The following is an 18,226-nucleotide window of genomic DNA, read 5'->3' as shown; positions in this document are numbered from 1 at the left end:
CCCTGATTCCTCCAGCTCTCTTCTTCTTTCTCAAGACTGTTTTGGCTATTTGGGGTCTTTTGTGTTTCCATACAGATTTTAAAATTTTGTTCCAGTTCTGTGAGAAATACCATTGGTAATTTGATATGCATTGAATCTGTAGATTGCCTTTGGTAGTACAGTCATTTTAACAATATTGATTCTTCCAATCCTAGAACACAGTATATCTTTCCATCTGTTTGTGTTGTCTTCAGTTTCTTTCATCAGCATCTTATAGTTTGCAGAGTACAGGTCTTTTGCCTCCTTAGGTAAGTTTATTCCTAGGTATTTTATTCTTTTTGATGTGATGGTAAATGGGATCATTTCTGTAATTTCTCTTTCGACATTTCAATGTCAGTGTATAGAAATGCAGCAGATTTCTATATATTAATTTTGTATCCAGCAACTTTATCATTTCACTGATGAGCTCTAGAAGTTTTCTGGTGGCATCTTTAGGATTTTCTATGTATAGTATCATGTCATCTGCAAACAGTGACAGTTTTACTTCTTTTCCAATTTGGATTCCCTTTCTTTCTTTTTTTTCTCTGATTGCCATGGCTAGGACTTCCAAAACTATGTTGAATAAAAGTGGCAAGAGAGGACATCCTTGTCTTGTTCCTGATCTTAGAGGAAATGCTTTCAGCTTTTCACCATTGAGTATAATGTTAGCTTTAAGTTTGTCATATATGGCCTTTATTAGGTTGAGGTAGGAGTTTTTATGATAAATGGGTATTGAATTTTGTCAAAAGCTTTTTCTGCATCTATTGAAATGATCATATGGTTTTTATTCTTCAATTTGTTGATGTGGTGGATCACACTGATTGACTTGTGGATATTGAAAAATCCTTGCATTCCTGGGGTAAATCCCACTTGATTATGGTGTATGATCCTTTTAATGTGTTGTTGGAAGTTTTAAAATCACAGTTTTAATTTTAGTACTTGTGATTGGTCTGTTCATATTTTCTATTTCTTCCTGGTTCAGTCTTGGGAGATTGTACCTTTCTAGGAATTTGTCCATTTCTTCTAGGTTGTCCATTTTATTGGTATAGAGTTGCTTGTAGTAGGCTCTTATGATCCTGTGTATTTCTGTGGTGTCTGTTGTAACTTCTCCTTTTTCGTTTCTAATTTTATTGATTTCAGCCCTCTCCCTCTTTTTCTTGATGTGTCTCACTAAAGGTTTATCAATTTTGTTTCTTTTCAAAGAACCAGCTTTTAGTTTTATTAATCTTTGCTATTGTTTTATTCATTTTTATTTCACTTATTTCAGCTCTGATCTTTATGATTTCTTTCCTTCTACTAACTTTGGGTTTTGTTTGTTCTTTCTCTAGTTCCTTTAGGTGTCAGGTCAGGTTGTTTATTTTTAATTTTTCTTATTTCCTGATGTAAGATTGTACTGCTATAAACTTCCCTCTTAGAACTGTTTTTGCTGCATCCCATAGGTTTTGGATCATCGTGCTTTCATTTTCATTTGTCTCTAGGTATTTTTTGATATCCTCTTTGATTTCTTCAGTGATCCATTTGTTGTTTAGTAGCATACTGTTTAGGCTCCATGTGTTTGTGTTTTAACAGTTTTTTTCTTGTAGTTAATTTCTAATCTCACAGGACTGTGGTTGGAAAAGATGCTTGATATGATTTCAATTTTCTTAAATTTTGAAGGCTTGCTTTGTGGTCCAGCATGTGATCAATTGGGGAGAATGTTCCATGTGCATTAGAGAAGAAAGTGTATTCTGCTGCTTTGGGATGGAGTGCTCTGTAAATATCAATTAAGTCCATGTGGTATAATGTGTCATTTAAGGCCTGTGTTTCCTTACTGATTTTCTGTCTGATCTGTCCATTGATGAAAGTGGGGTGTTAAAGTTCCCCAGTATTACTGTGTTACTGTTGATTTCTCCTTTTATGGTTGTTAGTATTTGCCTTATGTATTGAAGTGCTCCTATGTTGCGTGCATATATATTTACAATTGTTATATCTTCTTGGATTGATCCCTTGATCATTATGTAGTGGCCTTCTTTGTCTCTTGTAACAGTCTTTATTTTTTAAAAATGTTCATTTTATATTTTGGCTGTGCTGTGTGGCCTGTGGGATCCTAGTTCCCTGACCAAGGATGGAACCCCTGCCCCCTGCGTTGGAAGCATGGGGTCTTAACTACTGGACTGCCAGGATAGTCCCATAACAGTCTTTATTTTAAAGTCTATTTTGTCTGAGTGTTGCTACTCCAGCTTTCTTTTGATTTCTATTTGTATGGACTACCTTTTTCCGTACTCTCACTTTCATTCTGTGTGTGTCCCTTGATCTGAAGTGGGTCTCTTGTAGACAGCATATATACAGATCTTGTTTTTGTATCCATTCAGCCAGTCTATGTCTTTTGGGTGGAGCATTTAATCCATTTACATTTAAGGTAATTATCAATATGTATGTTCTTATTGCCATTTTGTTCATTGTTTTGGATTTGTTTTTGTTGGTGTTTTCTCTTCCCTGCCTCTTGTTCTCTTCTCTTGTGATTTGATGACCAACTTTAGTGTTGTGTTTGGATTCCTTTTTCTTTTTTGTGTGTATCTACTATAGATTTTCAGTTTGTGGTTATCATGAGGTTCTGATATGGCAGTCTGTACATAAACAAGATTGTTTTAAGTTGCTGGTCTTTTAGTTTCAAATGCATTTCCAATATCATGCATTTGTGCTCTCCTCTTCTCACAGTACCTGGTTTTGTTATATATGTGGGCAGATGATTTCCTACCTTTACTGTATGTTTGTCTTTACTGGTGAGCTCTTCCATTTTTAATTTTTAAATTTATAGTTGTTACCTTTTCTGCCTAGAGACGTTCCTTTGGCATTTGTTGTAAAGCTGGTCTGGTGGTGCTGAATTCTCTTAGCTTTTCCTTGTCTGCAAAACATTTGATTTCTCCATCAAATATGAATGAGAGCCTTGCTGGGTAGAGTATTCTTGATTGTAGGCTTTTCCCTTTCATTGCTTTAAATATATTGTGCCACTCCCTTCTGGCCTGCAGAGTTTCTGCTGAGAAATCATCTGATAACCTTGTGGGAGTTCTTTTCTGTGTATTTGTTGTTTTTCCCTTGTTGCTTTTAATATTTTTTCTTTGTCTTTAGTCAGTTTGATTACTGTGTGTCTCAGCCTGTTCATCCTTGGGTTCATCCTGCCTGGGACTCTCTGTGCTTCCTGGACTTGGATGACTGTTTCCTTTCCCATGTAAGGGAAGTCTTCAGCTATTATCTCTTCAAATATTTTCTCAGGTCCTTTCTCTTCTCCTTCTGAGACCCCTATAATGGGAATCTCCAATGTCCCTGTCCCCACAGTGAGCCATAGCTGCACCCCCACCCCTCGCCTCCACAGGGGACCCTCCAACACTAACAGGTAAGTCCAGCCCAATCTCTTACGAGGTCACTGCTTTTTTCTCTGGGTTCTGATGTGCACGAGACCTCATGTGCACCCTCCAAGAGTGGAGTTTCTATTTCCCCCAGTCCTGTGGAATTTCTGCTGTCAAACCCTGCTGGCTTTCAAAGCCAGACTCTGGTGGCTTCTCCTCCTGTTGCCATACTCACAGGCTGGGAAGCCAACGTGGGGCTCAGAACATCACTCCCGTGGGAGAACTTTTGTGGTGTAATTATCTTCCAGTTTGTGGGTTGCCCACCTGGCGTGTATGGGATTTGATTTTATCGTGATTGCGCCCCTCCGACCATCTTATTGTGACTTCCTCTTTGTCTTTGGACGTAGGGTATCTTTTCTGGTAGGTTCCAGCGTTTTTTTTTGGTCAATGGTTGTTCAGCAGTTCGTTGTGATTTTGGTGTTTCCATAAGAAGGGGTGAGCTCACATCCTTCTACTCTGCCATCTTTCCTCCTCCTCAATCATAAATTCTTGCAACTTTGTATGAATGTTTACAATGTTCAAAATGCTTAGAAAAATTTTTGCACTCATTCAATACAAAATAAGAAAGAAATAATGGAATAAGAACAGGAGTAAGAACAAAGACGATAAATAGAAAAAGAACTTCAAGTATGAAATAAAACCAAAGGAAGTAAAGATAAACCAGAGATCAATGAAATACAAAATGAACAGAAAATCAAAGAAAAGTAGGCTCTTTAAAACTTTAGTAAAATGTATAAGACTAGCAAGATTGATTGAGAAAAACAAAAACATTACTAATATCTATCAGGAATAAAACAAGAACCATTAATTATTCTACAGAAACTAAAAAAAACGAGTAATCTGAACAACTCCATGTCATTAAATCCAACAACTTAAATAAATTCTGTGAAAACCCAACTTATGAAAACTGAGAAGATGAAAAGAAATCTGAATTGGCCTATAAGAAATACTGCTTTTATAAACTTCCTACAAGTAAAATTCTAGGATAAGATCCTTTTACCAGTGAAATCTATCTTATAAAAACTCTTTCATGAAATAGATGAGAAAGTATTTTAACTTACTTTATGAGGTCAGTGTCACTCTAAAAACAAAGCTGGATGCTGAAATTTACAAGACATTGTTAAGAGAAATTAAAGACAATCTAAATAAGTGGAGAAATATACCAGGGTTACCTATTGGAAGACTCAATACTGTTAAGATGTCAATACTCTTCAAACTGGCTTACTGATTCAATGAATGAAATCCGAACAGCCTTTCTAATAAAAATTGGCAAGCCTGTTCTAAAAATTGTATGGAAAATTTAAAATCTCAGCATTGTCAAAAGAATCTTTAAAAGTCAAAGGTCTTACACCACCTGATTTCCAGTCTTTTAAGTTTGTTGGAATCAAGTCAGTCTGGTTTACTTGTAAGCATAGACATATGGATTAATGTAATATAATACAAAGCCCAGAAATACACATGGCCAGTTGATTTTGACAGTGTCACCAACATAATTCAGCAGGAAAGTTCTTTTCAATTACCTGTTAACTAGATATCCATTTGAGAAAAAAAAATTAGCTTTCACCATATTTCAAACTGTAAACAAATTAATTTGAGATGGATCATAAAATTAAATGTAAAGGCTAAAACAACATATTGTAGAATTAAACATAAAAGGATATTTTTGTGACCTTGGAGTACTCAAAGAATTTTTTTTAGCAGGATGCTAATCTACTAACAATAAAGAAAATCTGCATAAATTTACTTTATCAAGATTTAAAATTTGATAAAATACAATGTTAATAAAATGAAAAGACTGTTAATAAAATGAAAAGACAAGCCACTGACTAGGAGAAAATATTTGTGATATATACATCTTTATAAGGGCATGTATTCAGAATATATAATTACTACTTCAAATCAGTACTAAATAGGTAAAACCAGTGAAACATTATAATTTGAACACATACTTCATGAATAAGATATCAAACTGCTAATATGCACATGGAAAGTTCTCAACGTTATTAGGAAAAGTGAAAATAAAACCACACTGAAATTCTGCTGCCTGCTTATAGAATAGCCCAGATTAGAAAGACTGACACTACCAAGTGTTGATGATGGTGTAGAGCATCTGGGGCTCCCATACATTTCTTTTGAGAGTATGAAGTGTTACAACCACTCTGAAAAACCTTACAAGAAACTACCCCAAAGTTAAATGTACACTTTCACTATGAACCTGTGAAGACGCCTATAAAAAATGAAAATGTGAAAAGACTGTACATCATTCATAACACCTTTGTTCATAATACTGCACACTGGAAAAAACCTCAATGTCCATCAACAGATGAATGGGTAAGCAAATTGTGCAGAATACTCCAAAAGCAATGAATACAGGTAAATATATCAGTTTACATGAATAGAAGCCTTGCACACAAAGAACAATGCAAGATTCTATTTGCATAAAGTTTAAGTACAGGCTAAATAAATCTGGTGGTGATAAAAATCATAACAGTGGGCGGAATATCTAAATAGACACTTCTCCAAAGAAGACATACAGATGGCCAGAAAGCACATGAAAAGATGCTCAACATCACTAGTTATTAGAGAAATGCAAATCAAAACTACAATGAGGTATCACCTCACACTGGTCAGAATGGCCATCATCAAAAAATCTACGAACAATATATGCTGGAAAGCGTATGGAGAAAAGGGAACCCTCCGACACTATTGGTGAAATCTAAATTGGTACAGCCATTATGGAGAACAGTATGGAGGTTCCTTAAAAAACTAAATATAGAACTACTATATAATCCAGCAATCCCACTCCTGGGCATATATCTGGAGAAAACCATAATTTGAAAAGATACCTGCAACCCAATGTTCATTGCAGCATTATTTACAATAGCCAAGATGTGGAAGCAACCTAAATGTCCATCAACAGAGGAGTGGATAAAGAAGATGTGGTACATATATACAATGGAATATTACTCAGCCATAAAAAAGAATGAAATAATGTCATTTGCAGCAACATGGATGGACGTAGAGATTGTCATACTGAGTGAAGTAAATCACAGAGAAAGACAAATATCATATGATATCACTTATATCTGAAAACTGAAACAAATGAACTTATTTACAAAACAGAAATAGAGTCACAGATGTAGAAAATAAACCTATGGTTACCAAGAGGAAAGCAGGGAGGAGGGATAAATTGGAAGACTAGGATTGACATATATACTCTACTATATATAAAATAGATAACTAATAAAGACCTCTACTGTATAGCACAGGGAACTCTATTCAATACTCTGTAATGACCTATATGGGAAAAGAATAACTGATTCACTTTATACCTCTATACCTGAAACTAACACAACATTGTAAATCAACTATATTCCAATAAAATCATAACAGTGGTTGCCCTGGATGGGGAATTAACTGGAAAAGGTTAAGGAAACTTTCTGAGGTGATAAAAATGTTCTAATTATTGATCCTGACCTTCTTACATAAGTGTACATGTATGTCAAAACAAACTTTGGTTAAATATATTCATTTTATTGTATGTAAATTATATCTTAATTTGGAAAGAGCAAAAAGAATATTTATTAAAAAATAAAAAGATAATACTTTATACCTATTAGATTTGCAAAAATAAGAAATCTGTAGTACCCCATGTTGGTAGACATTTGGGGATATAGGAATCCTCATATACTTCTGGTGGAAATGTAGATTGGTATAGACATTCTGCAATGCAAACTAGCGCTACTTAGTCAAATTGAGTATAAATAGAAATCATGACCTGACATCTCTAATCCAGGGGAAAATATGCAATAACAGAAGTAAAAATATTCACTGGTGGGAATGAATGGAAGTAGCAGAGGAAAGAGTCAATTAACTTGCAGGTGGTTTACTAAGAATTATCCAATCTGAACAAACAGTAAAAAGACTAAAAAAAAAGTGAACAGAGCCTAAGGGACACATGGTAAATTATCAAAAGTCTAATATTCATGTCATTGGAGTCACAGAAGGAGAGGAACAATACTAATGCAGATAAAAAATACTTGAAGAAAGAAGACTTCTGATTTCAAAACCACCATGTAAAGAATTTGGAAGTAACCACAAGAAAAAAAAGGCAGTCAAACTGAAAATCAACAACTTCCTTGTACCCATCAGAGAACTGAGTATTCAGAGAAACCAGAATCTCAATCTTGACAGAAAGTTAGATCCAGAGTTACAGCCAAGATATGCTTACTTGGAGCATATCTATGCAGCATATTTATTACTGGAATTATAAACTGGTAGGAACACTTAAATGATAATGTCGAGGAATTTCTGGAGCTGTGTGTGAGCTAAAATGAGAGTGAGAAAACTCCTAGATGCCATAGTCTTAGGCAAGATCCCACATAGTCATGGGCTGTACCTTAGGGAAATGCATCAGGTTTTCAGGGTAAAGACCAGAGAAAGATCCTCTCATGGCTCTGGAAAGTGATATATACCCAGAATCTTCTCCATACACAGGTCTATACTCCAGGGTAAACGACTTTGCCAGAACTTTATCCCAATTGAGAAAAAGGTATTTTCTCACTCTAGATGCTAGTATCCCTATCTCACCTACGGGGTAGAGGGCTATACAGGAAGAAATGCTTGTGAAGGTCACCGACACAAAAGAAAGGATTTAATTAGATAATAGGGTGCCTCCCCCCCATTCATCTTACCACCACATCACAACAGGGCTTCAGTATAACAATAGTGGATTACAGCTGAAAGAGCTGCAAAAAACTGACACTTTTTAAAGAGGGGTACTTGAAGAAGCTCAAAGTCAAGAGGGGAGACAGAAAAAAAAACACTGGGTGAATTTGGAGTTTGTGGAACCTAAGGCTGCAGGAAACATGAACAAAGCCAAACTCTTAGACAGTTTAACATAATTAACATAAATCAGGTGTGAGAACTTATCAGTTTCTATTATCTGATAGAACATGTTTGTCTTTCAACCAAATGTAACAGGGCATACCCAAAGGCAAGAAACCAGCTGAAGAGACAAAGCAAGCAACACAAGATTCAGTTATGACACAGATCTTATAACCATAAGGCATGAAACAATTATGATTAAAGAGAATGATGTCAGCAAGATGTCAGACCAGGAGGTCCTAACACTCATACTCCCATGAAAACAATATAACTATGTAGGTCAAAAAATACCTCTTGTATGTCAAAAATCTCTCTTGGAGAGCTCTGGATTACAATTAAAAAGCTGCAACAGACCAATGAAGCACAAAAATTGAGGATAGTTATACAAAAAGTGTAGGAAGCACTCTACTAGCATCAATGCTGGTATTGCTCAGTGCCATGAGGGATTCCCCTCAGCCACTACTTCCTCATTTGAGGGAAAAGGAGAGCAGGAGGACTGAAAGAGCCTTCATGACATAGGCCTCCAGTAACCCATGGCATCACCGTGGACACCCACAGCTTTTGCCACTGAGGACTCCCATAAGCCTTCACGATACTGACCTGAGCCAATGTAATTCCCTGTAGTCCTCACTGGGGCACTCTCCTGAGAGCTGGAGCCACTACTGTGCATACCTGGGGCCTGGGCCACCACAACCATCCACTCCAGTCCTAGTGCTGCCTAGTGCTGCATGTGCCCAGACCCCAGTGCAAAGACAGATCCCTTCCACAGTGACTTCCCTGTGCAGGGACAAGGAGAAAAGGAGACTCTCAGTGTCCTTTGCCACCAAGGACTTAAAAGCCCTAGTCATCACCATGGACACCCTCAGCTTCCCTCAGTTAGGACCAGTGAAGTCTTTGCCAGTGCTGATGCCAGCTGATGGAGATGCCCAGAGTCTAACTGCTGCACCTCCCCAGGAGTGAGAGTCACCAATGTGCCCCCTTTGGGCCTGGAGCTGCTGCACCCCACGCATCTGGTTCCCTCACACCCAATCATAAGTGAAGGTCTTTCTGCACTGAAACTGGACCATAATGTCTGTATGAGGGGGCCCTCCCTTCAAATGCATGGACACAAGTAACACACACACACACACACACACACATCAGGGAAATATGACACTACCAAAAAAACACATTAAGTTTCCACTGACTGACCCCAAAGAAATGGAGATCTATAAACTGCTTTGTAAAACCTTCAGAATAACTGTTGTAAAGGAGCTCAGTAAATTTTAAGAAAACAGACTGCTCGATGGAATCAGGAAAACAATGTGAACCAAATGAGAAATTCAAAGAGAAGTTATAACATGAACTAAACAGAAATTCTGAAGCTGAAGAATACAATAAATAAAATGAAAAATGCAACAGATTCAACAGCAGACTCAATCAAGCAGAAGAAAAAAATCTGTGAACTCAAAGACAAGTCATTTGAAATCATCCAAGCAGAGGAGAAAAGAGAATAAAGAAAAGAAAAACTGCTGCACATTATGGGAGTCCCAGAGAGAGAAAAAGGAGATGTTTATTTAAAGGGAAAATGGTTGAACATTTTCCAAATCTTGGGAGGAAAAATGGACAACCAGACTAATGAAGCTCAAATGACCCCAAATAGAATCAACCCAAAGAAGATTACATGGAGACATATTAGAATCAAATTGTCAAAAGTCAAGGACAGAGAATTTTGAAAGTAGTAATAGAAAAGCTACATGTCATATATAGGAGAACCCCCATAATACTATCAGCAAATTTTTCAGCAAAACCTTGCAGTCTAGGAGAAAGTGGCATGATATACTCAAAGTACTGAAAGAAAAAATTTTCAACCAAGAAGACTATACCCAGAAAATAATCTTTTCAAAGGAAAGAGATAATGTCTTTCTCAGACAAAAATTGAGGGAATTCATCACCCCTAGACCTGCTGGCAAGAAAGGAACAAAGGAACAACAAAACAGAAGAAAAAGTAAGAAAATAATGAACAAAATGAAAGAAATAAGTCCATATCGATCAATAATTATTTAATGTAAATGGATTAAATTCTCCAATCTAAACAAAGAATGGCTGAATGGGTTTAAAAAAAAAAAAAACCCACAAGAGCCAACTATATGCTTCCTATAAGAAACTCACTTTAGCTTAAAGGACACATCCAGGAGAAAGCAAAGGAATGTAAAAAGTTATTCCAAGCAAATGTTAATAAGAGAGAGCAGGGTAGTCATAATTATATTGGATAAAATAGAGTATGAGTCAAAAACTGTCACAAGAGACAAAGAAGGTCATTATATTTATGATAATGGGGCCAATTCATCATGAGGGTATAAACACCAAATAGCTGAGTACCAAAATATATAAATATTAACAGAACGGAAGGGAGAAATAGGCAGCAATACAATAATAGTAGGGGACTTTAAATATGTCAGTTTCAACAATGGATAGATCATCCAGACAGAATAATGAGGAAAAAAATGGACCTGAGCAACACCATAGACAAAATGGACCTAACAGATTATACAGAACATGCATACAACAATATCAGAATACACATAATCAAGCACACAGAGGACATTCTCCAGCACAGATCATATGTGAAGCCATAAAATAAGTCTTAAAAGATTTATATTATACAGAATAACTACAATGGTATGAAACTAGAAATGAATAACAAGGAAAAACTGAAAATTCACAGTAGGTTAAAATTGAACAGCATACTCTTGAACAACCACTGGGTTAGAGAAAAATCAAAAGGGAAATTGAAAAGTATCTTGTAATGAATGAGAATGAAAACACAACATACCAAAACTTATAGAATGCAACAAAAACAATTCTAAGAGGAAAGTTTATAATGATAGACACTTACATTAAGAAAAAACCCAAATACTTTTACTAAAAAACAAAAACTTTACACCTTAAGAAACTAGAAAAATATAAACTAAGACCAAAATTAGCAGAAGGTAGGAGATAATAGAGGAGAAATAGATGAAATAAAGACTAGAAAAGGTCAACAAAATTTAAAGTTGGCTTTTTAAAAAGATAGACAAAAATAACATTTAGCTGGACTAACTAAAAAGAATACTCAAAATTATAAACAAAAGGAGAAAATAAAACTGATACCACAGAAATACAGAGGGTCATAAGGGACTACAATAAAAAATATATTCCAACAAATTGAAATAATTTATTGAAATGGACAATGAAGAAATGGATAAATTCCTGGAAACCTAATACTGAGTCATGAAAAATAAGTCTGAACAGACCAATAAAGAATAAGGAGGTTGAATCATTAGTCAAAAATCTCCCAACAAAGAAAAATCCCAGGACCAGATGGCTAGAGTGGTGAGTTCTACCAAACATTTAAAGAAGAATTAATACCAATCCTTTTCAAAGTCTTCAAAAATTGAGGAGGAACTCTTCCACAATCACGTTAAGAGGCCTGCATTACCCTGATACCAAAGCCGTATAATGACAGGAAAATTATAGGCCCTAATGAACATAGACACAAAAATCTCCCAAATACTAGCAAACCTAATTCAGCAGCACATTAAAAGGACCGTATACCATGATCAAGTGGGATTCATGCCTGGAACGCAAGGATGGATTGACATTTGTAAGTAAATGTTAACAGAATGAAGAATATATTATAACAATAGATGCAGATGAAGCATTTGACAAAATGCAAGATCCTTTAATGATACAAACTCTGAAGAAATTAGGCATATAAGGAGTGTACCTCAACATAATAAAGGTTTTGTATAACAAGCCTACAGCTAACATTATACTTGACAGTAAAAAGCTGAAAGCTTTTCCTCTAAGATCATGAACAAAATAAGATGCTCCCTCTAGCCAGTTCTGTTCAATATGGTACTGGAAGTCCTAGCTAGATAAGTTAGGCAAGACAAAAGGAATAAAAGGCGTTCAAATCAGAACGGAAGAATTAAAACTGTTTGTTTGCAGATGACATGATCTTTTATGAAGAAAAAACCCAAGACTCCACCAAAAACAGATCTAATGAATCAATTTGGTAAAGTTGCAGAATAGAAAATCAATATACAGAAATAAGTTGTGTTTCTATACACTAAAATGTACATTATAAAAAATAATTTAAGAAATCTTTCTCAGTTACGAAAACTTTAAATAGAATAAACTACATAGGAATAAATTTAACCAAGGAGGTGAAAGATCTGTAAACTGGAAACTATACAACGTTTTAGGAGGATACAAGTAAATGAAAAGTTATCCTGAGTTCTTGGATTGACAGAATTAATATTGTTAAAACGTCCCTGCTATCCAAAAGTGATTTACAAATCAAAGCAATCCCTTTCAATATTACAATGGCATTTTTCACATCCATAGAAAAATCCTAAATCTTTATATGAAACTGTAAAACACTCCAAATAGCCAAAGCAAACTTGAGAAAGAACCAAAGTCAGGGGCGTCACACTTCCTGATTTCAAATTATATTGCAAAGCTATAGTAATTTTTTTAACCTATTTTTTAAAAAATTGAAGTATAATTGATTTACAATGTTGTGTTAGTTTCAGGTGTGTAACAAAGCTATAGAAATTTTTTAAAAGTGTGCTACTGTCATAAAAATAGTCACATAGACCATTGGAACAGAATAGAGAGCCTAGAAATAAACCCTTACATATATGGTCAACTAATCTTTCACAAGGGTGCTGAGAATACACAATGGGGACAGGATAGTCTCTTCAATAAACGGTGTTGGAAAGACTGGATATCCACATACAAAAGAACGAAAGTGGATACTTAACTTACACCATTCACAAAATCATCTGAAATGGATTAAAGGCTTAAAACATAAGACCTGAACCATAAAACTCCTAGGAAAAACATACAGAAAAATCTCCTTGACGTTGGTTTTGGCTATGATTTTTTGGTTATGTTGCTAAACTCTCAGGCAAAGAAAGCAAAAATAAAGTGGGACTACATTAAACTAGAAATATTCTGCACAGCAAAAGAAATAATCAAAAAAGGGAAAGAAAGGCTTCCCTGGTGGCGCAGTGGTTGAGAGTCCGCCTGCCGATGCAGGGGACAACGGGTTCGTGCCCGGGTCCGGGAAGATCCCACATGCCGCGGAGCGGCTGGGCCCGTGAGCCATGGCCACTGAGCCTGCGCGTCCGGAGCCCGTGCTCCGCAACAGGAGAGGCCACAACAGTGAGAGGCCCCCGTACCGCAAAAATAAATAAATAAATAAATAAAAGGAAAAGGCAATCTATGGAATGGGAGAAAATGTTTGCAAACAATGTATCTGATAAGGGGTTAATATCCAAAATACGTAATGAACTCATACAACTCAACAGCTAAACGAAAGAAAACATTTAACCCAGTTTAAAAATGGGCAAAAGACCTCAGTAGGTATTTCTCAGAGGAGACATACAAATGGACAGCAGATATGTGAAAAGATACTCAACATCACTAATCAACAGGAACACACACACACACAAACAGGAGATCAACTCACACCTGTTAGAATGGCTATTATCAAAAAGCAAAGATAATGATGGTGGTGGACAGGCAACCTTTGTATACTGTTTGTGGAAATGTAAATTAGTAAACCTTTAGGAAAAAACAGTTTCTTCAGAACATTAAAAAAAACTGTTACATGATCTATCAACATCACTTCTGGGTATTTAAAAGTATTGAAGTCAGGACCTTGAAGAGATGTCTGTACTCCCATGTTCATTGCATCATTATTCACAATAGCCAAGACAGAGACTACTTAAATTCTCATTGATAATTGGATAAAGAAATGTAGTATATACATAAAATGGATTATTAAGCCTAAAAATAACAGGAGAATCCTGCCATTTGCAACAACTTGGATGGAACTGGAGGGCATGATGCTAAGTGAAAATAAGCCAGATACAGAAAGACAAATGCTGCATGATCTTAGTTATAAATAGAATCTAAAATAGTAAAACACGAAAGAAACAGAGTCGAATGGTAGTTGCCAGGGAATAGGGATAGTGAGAAATGAGGAGGTGAGGTGATGGTTAAAAGGTACAAAGTTTCGGGCTTCCCTGGTGGCGCAGTGGTTGGGAGTCCGCCTGCCGATGCAGGGGACGCAGGTTTGTGCCCCGGTCTGGGAGGGTCCCACGTGCCGCGGAGCGGCTGGACCCGTGGGCCGTGGCCGCTGGGCCTGCGCGTCCGGAGCCTGTGCTCCGCGGCGGGAGAGGCCACAGCAGTGGGAGGCCCGCGTACCGCAAAAGAGAAAAAAAAAAAAAGAAAAGGTACAAAGTTTCACATATATAAGTTCTGGAGACCTAACAGCGTTTAAGCTAACAGTACTGTATTGTATACTTCAAACTCGCTAAGAAGTAGATCTTAACGATAAGTGTTCTTACCCTAAAAAAAAAAAAAAAAAAAGTGTGGGGAAGGAAACTTTGGGAGGTGATGGATGTTTATATACTTGATGGTGGTGATAGTTTCATGGACGTATACTTATCTCCAATCTTATTTCATTGAATACATTGAATATATAATTACATGTCAAACATACCTAAATAAAGTGCTTTAAAAGAACCCAAAATGTTGGCAAAAAGTAAACAACGAGAAGATTTTCCATCATGCAGCTCAACACACAACTTACACAAACATCTCTCTTTAATAGAGAGGCCTCAAATTTTCCATTAAAAACGTTTATTACAACCTGCTTAGAGGCCTCCCACCCACAGGACTTGCTGTGCTGTAAAGCATCATTTAAACAAGCCCCAGCTGAAAACTAAGTTTGGAGAGTGACCTACTGGTTCCAGAGGACATTACTTAAAAAAAATTTTTTTTAACATCTTTATTGGAGTATAATTACTTTACAATGTTGTGTTAGTTTCTGCTGTATAACAAAGTAAATCAGCTATACGTATACATATATCCCCATATCCCCTCCTTCTTGCGTCCCTCTCCTATCCTCCCTATCCCACCCCTCTAGGTGGTCACAAAGCACCAAGCGGATCTCCCTGTGCTATACAGCTGCTTCCCACTAGCTAGCTATTTTACATTTGGTAGAATATATATGTCAATGCCACTCTCTGACTTCGTCCCAGCTTACCCTTCCCCCTCCCAGAGGACATTACTTTTATTTAAACTAACAATGTTTCCTTTAGTTAAAGCAGGGGCTAATTCTGGTACTTAAACACACACAAACACACACACACACACCCCTAGCATTACTGTAATCTAATGAAATACATTTAGTCCCTGGTGTAATTAGTCCTATCCCCAACTGATTCTGGATATGTTTCCTTGTATTCATCTTAGTACATGTAACTTGAGTTTCTCAGTTCTCTGGGGCAAAAGTATACACACCATGTTATTTTTCTAATTTTCTGGAGCCCGTGTGCCACAACTACTGAAGCTCACGTGCCTAGAGCCCAAGCTCTGCGACAACAGAAGCCACTGCAATGAGAAGCCCACGTAACACAACGAAGAGTAGACCCCTCTCGCCACAACTAGAGAAAGCCTATGCACAGCAACGAAGACCCAACAATGCAGACCCAATGCAGCCAAAAATAAACAAATAATTTTTTAAAAGTTGGTATTCTACATACAGAGAACAGGACATGATCAACATTTTAAAGTTTATAAAAATACAAGTTTAATTTCATAAACCATATTTTATATTTTCTTAAAAATTTAAACTTGTTATATTTTCCTTTCATTGATGGCTTTTCTTTTTGCTTCCCTTTTTCTTTCCATGTTACATTATGGACTGTTAGTGGTTGGTATCAATACCTAGTTCACTGATAGTTACCCTTTCTAGTATACATATATCACACCCTGTGTGCAATTCAGCATGACATTAGGTGTATCCATTACAGTAAAAATAGATTCCATTAGAGTTTGAAGGTTTCCACATGGCATAAATAGAAGGCATGGGCTCACACCACAAATCTGAATAGATATCAACTGAAGTCTTTCTAATACTCTTACCCTTTTCTTTAAAACAGGCTCACTCCCGAGAAGATCCTGATGAAGGAAGATTGTTTTGAAGCTTAACCAAAGAGCACTCTGCAGCATTATTTCACAGAACCCCTACCCTGGGCTCTCTACCAGAGAATGACTGGTCAAAGAAATTGGCATTCCAAAGGACTAATGTCAGCATCACGTGGCATAAATCACTTTCCCTCTCCTTTTTTAAGCAAAAAATTAAATGTCCATAACGAAACAAAAGTGCCTCCACATATTACACCAATGGATCCTGGAGGTTTCTAGCCTACCTGTGCATCCAAAAATAAATAAGACCTCAGAAAGGACTGTGGATCCAAAGGAGCTGTCAAACCTGCCCTACCCCAGCTCACCAGGCAGCCAGGGAAAAAAAAAAATGTAACCTACAAAGGAACCCCTATTAGGCTATCAGGGGATTTCTCAGCAGAAATTCTACATACCAGGGGAGAGTGAAATGACATATTCAAAGAGCTGAAAATGAACATTTTCACCCAGGAATACTTTATCTGGCCAAATTATCCTTGATATATGGAGAAATAAAGGTTTTCCTAAACAAAAGCTAAGCAAGTTCAGCAACATTAGATTTGCCATGCAAGAAATTCCAAAAGGAGTTCCTTGAATTGAAATTAAAATATGCTAATTAATAACATGAAAACATAGGAAAGTACACAACAATCTGATAAAGGTAAAATATAGAGAGAATCTGAAAACTGTTTTTCTATATTAGAATGGTATCTTAAGTATATAGGTTAAAAAAGTATTAACTAGTTATTATAATTTGTTAACAAATATACAACATAAAGAGGCAAATTTTGATATCAATTATATAAAAGGAGAGGAGTAAAAGGATGGAGACTTTATAGGTGAATAAAGATAAAACTACATTTTATGCTGATAGCAATTTATCAAGGAGATGTTTTATATAACCCCTCATGGTGACCAAAAGCAAAAATGTACAGTAGATTCATGAAACGCAGAAAAACAGGGAGGCAGAGCATACCACCATGGGAAACCACCAATGTATAAATGTAGGCAGAAACAGAGGGGAAAAGAAACAAGAGATGTGAACCAACCAGAAGAAAAACAATAAGATGGCAGTAGTTAGTCCTTACATATCAAAATCAGTCTAAATATAAATGGATTCAATTTATCAACCAAAAGTCACAGATTGGCTGGCTGAATGAAAAAGAAGGGAGAAATAGAAAACAATATAACAATAGTAGGGGAGGGAATTCCCTGGCAGTCCAGTGGTTAGGCCTCCACGCTCCACTGCAGACAGTATGGGTTCCATCCCTGGTCAGGGAAATAAGATCCCACAAGCTGTGTGGTGCGGGCAGAAAACAAACACAAAAACCCAAAGAAACAAACACAATAGTAGGGGACTTCTGTACTGCACTGTCAGCAATGGATAGATCAGACAGAAAATTAACAAGAAAACGTTGGAGTTGAACCACACTTTAGACCAAGTGAACGTAACAGGCATATATAGAGCATTCCATCCAACGGTAGCAAAATACACACACTTCTCAATTGTACATGTAACATTCTCCAGGGTAGAGCATATGATAGGACACAAAACAAATCTTAGCAAATTTAAGAAGTTTGAAATTATAAAGAGACCTTCAAGATGGTGAAGGAGTAAGCCATGGAGATCACTTTCCTCCCCACAAATACATCAGAAATACATCCACATGTGGAAAAACTACAGAACACCTACTGAATGCTGGCAGAAGACCCACACTTCCCAAAAAGCAAGAAACTCCCCACATACATGGGTAGGGCAAAAGAAAAAACGGAGACAAAAGAATAGGGACAGGACCTGCACCTCTGGGAGGGAGCTGTGAAGGAGGAAAAGTTTCCACACACTATGAAGCCCCTTCACTGGCGGAGATGGAGGGTGGTGGGGGGGAAGCTTCGGAGCCATGGAGGACAGCGCAGCAACAGGGGGGCAGAGG

At 36.8% G+C, this 18,226-nt stretch overlaps 1 long non-coding RNA gene across 1 annotated transcript in view; it reads left to right on the top strand.

Moving 5' to 3' along the window:
• Positions 1-16,875, top strand: part of LOC132439896 (uncharacterized) — a 98,040-nt gene extending 81,165 nt beyond the window's left edge. The window contains exon 3 of the long non-coding RNA XR_009522454.1: positions 16,274-16,875. This is a non-coding gene — a long non-coding RNA (uncharacterized lncRNA). The remainder of the gene's footprint in view (positions 1-16,273) is intronic.
• The last annotated feature ends 1,351 nt before the right edge of the window (positions 16,876-18,226 follow it).

The sequence above is a fragment of the Delphinus delphis genome, chromosome 16 (assembly GCF_949987515.2).
Source record: "Delphinus delphis chromosome 16, mDelDel1.2, whole genome shotgun sequence".
Lineage (NCBI taxonomy): Eukaryota > Metazoa > Chordata > Mammalia > Artiodactyla > Delphinidae > Delphinus > Delphinus delphis.
This window is presented reverse-complemented; position numbering and strand designations above follow the sequence as displayed.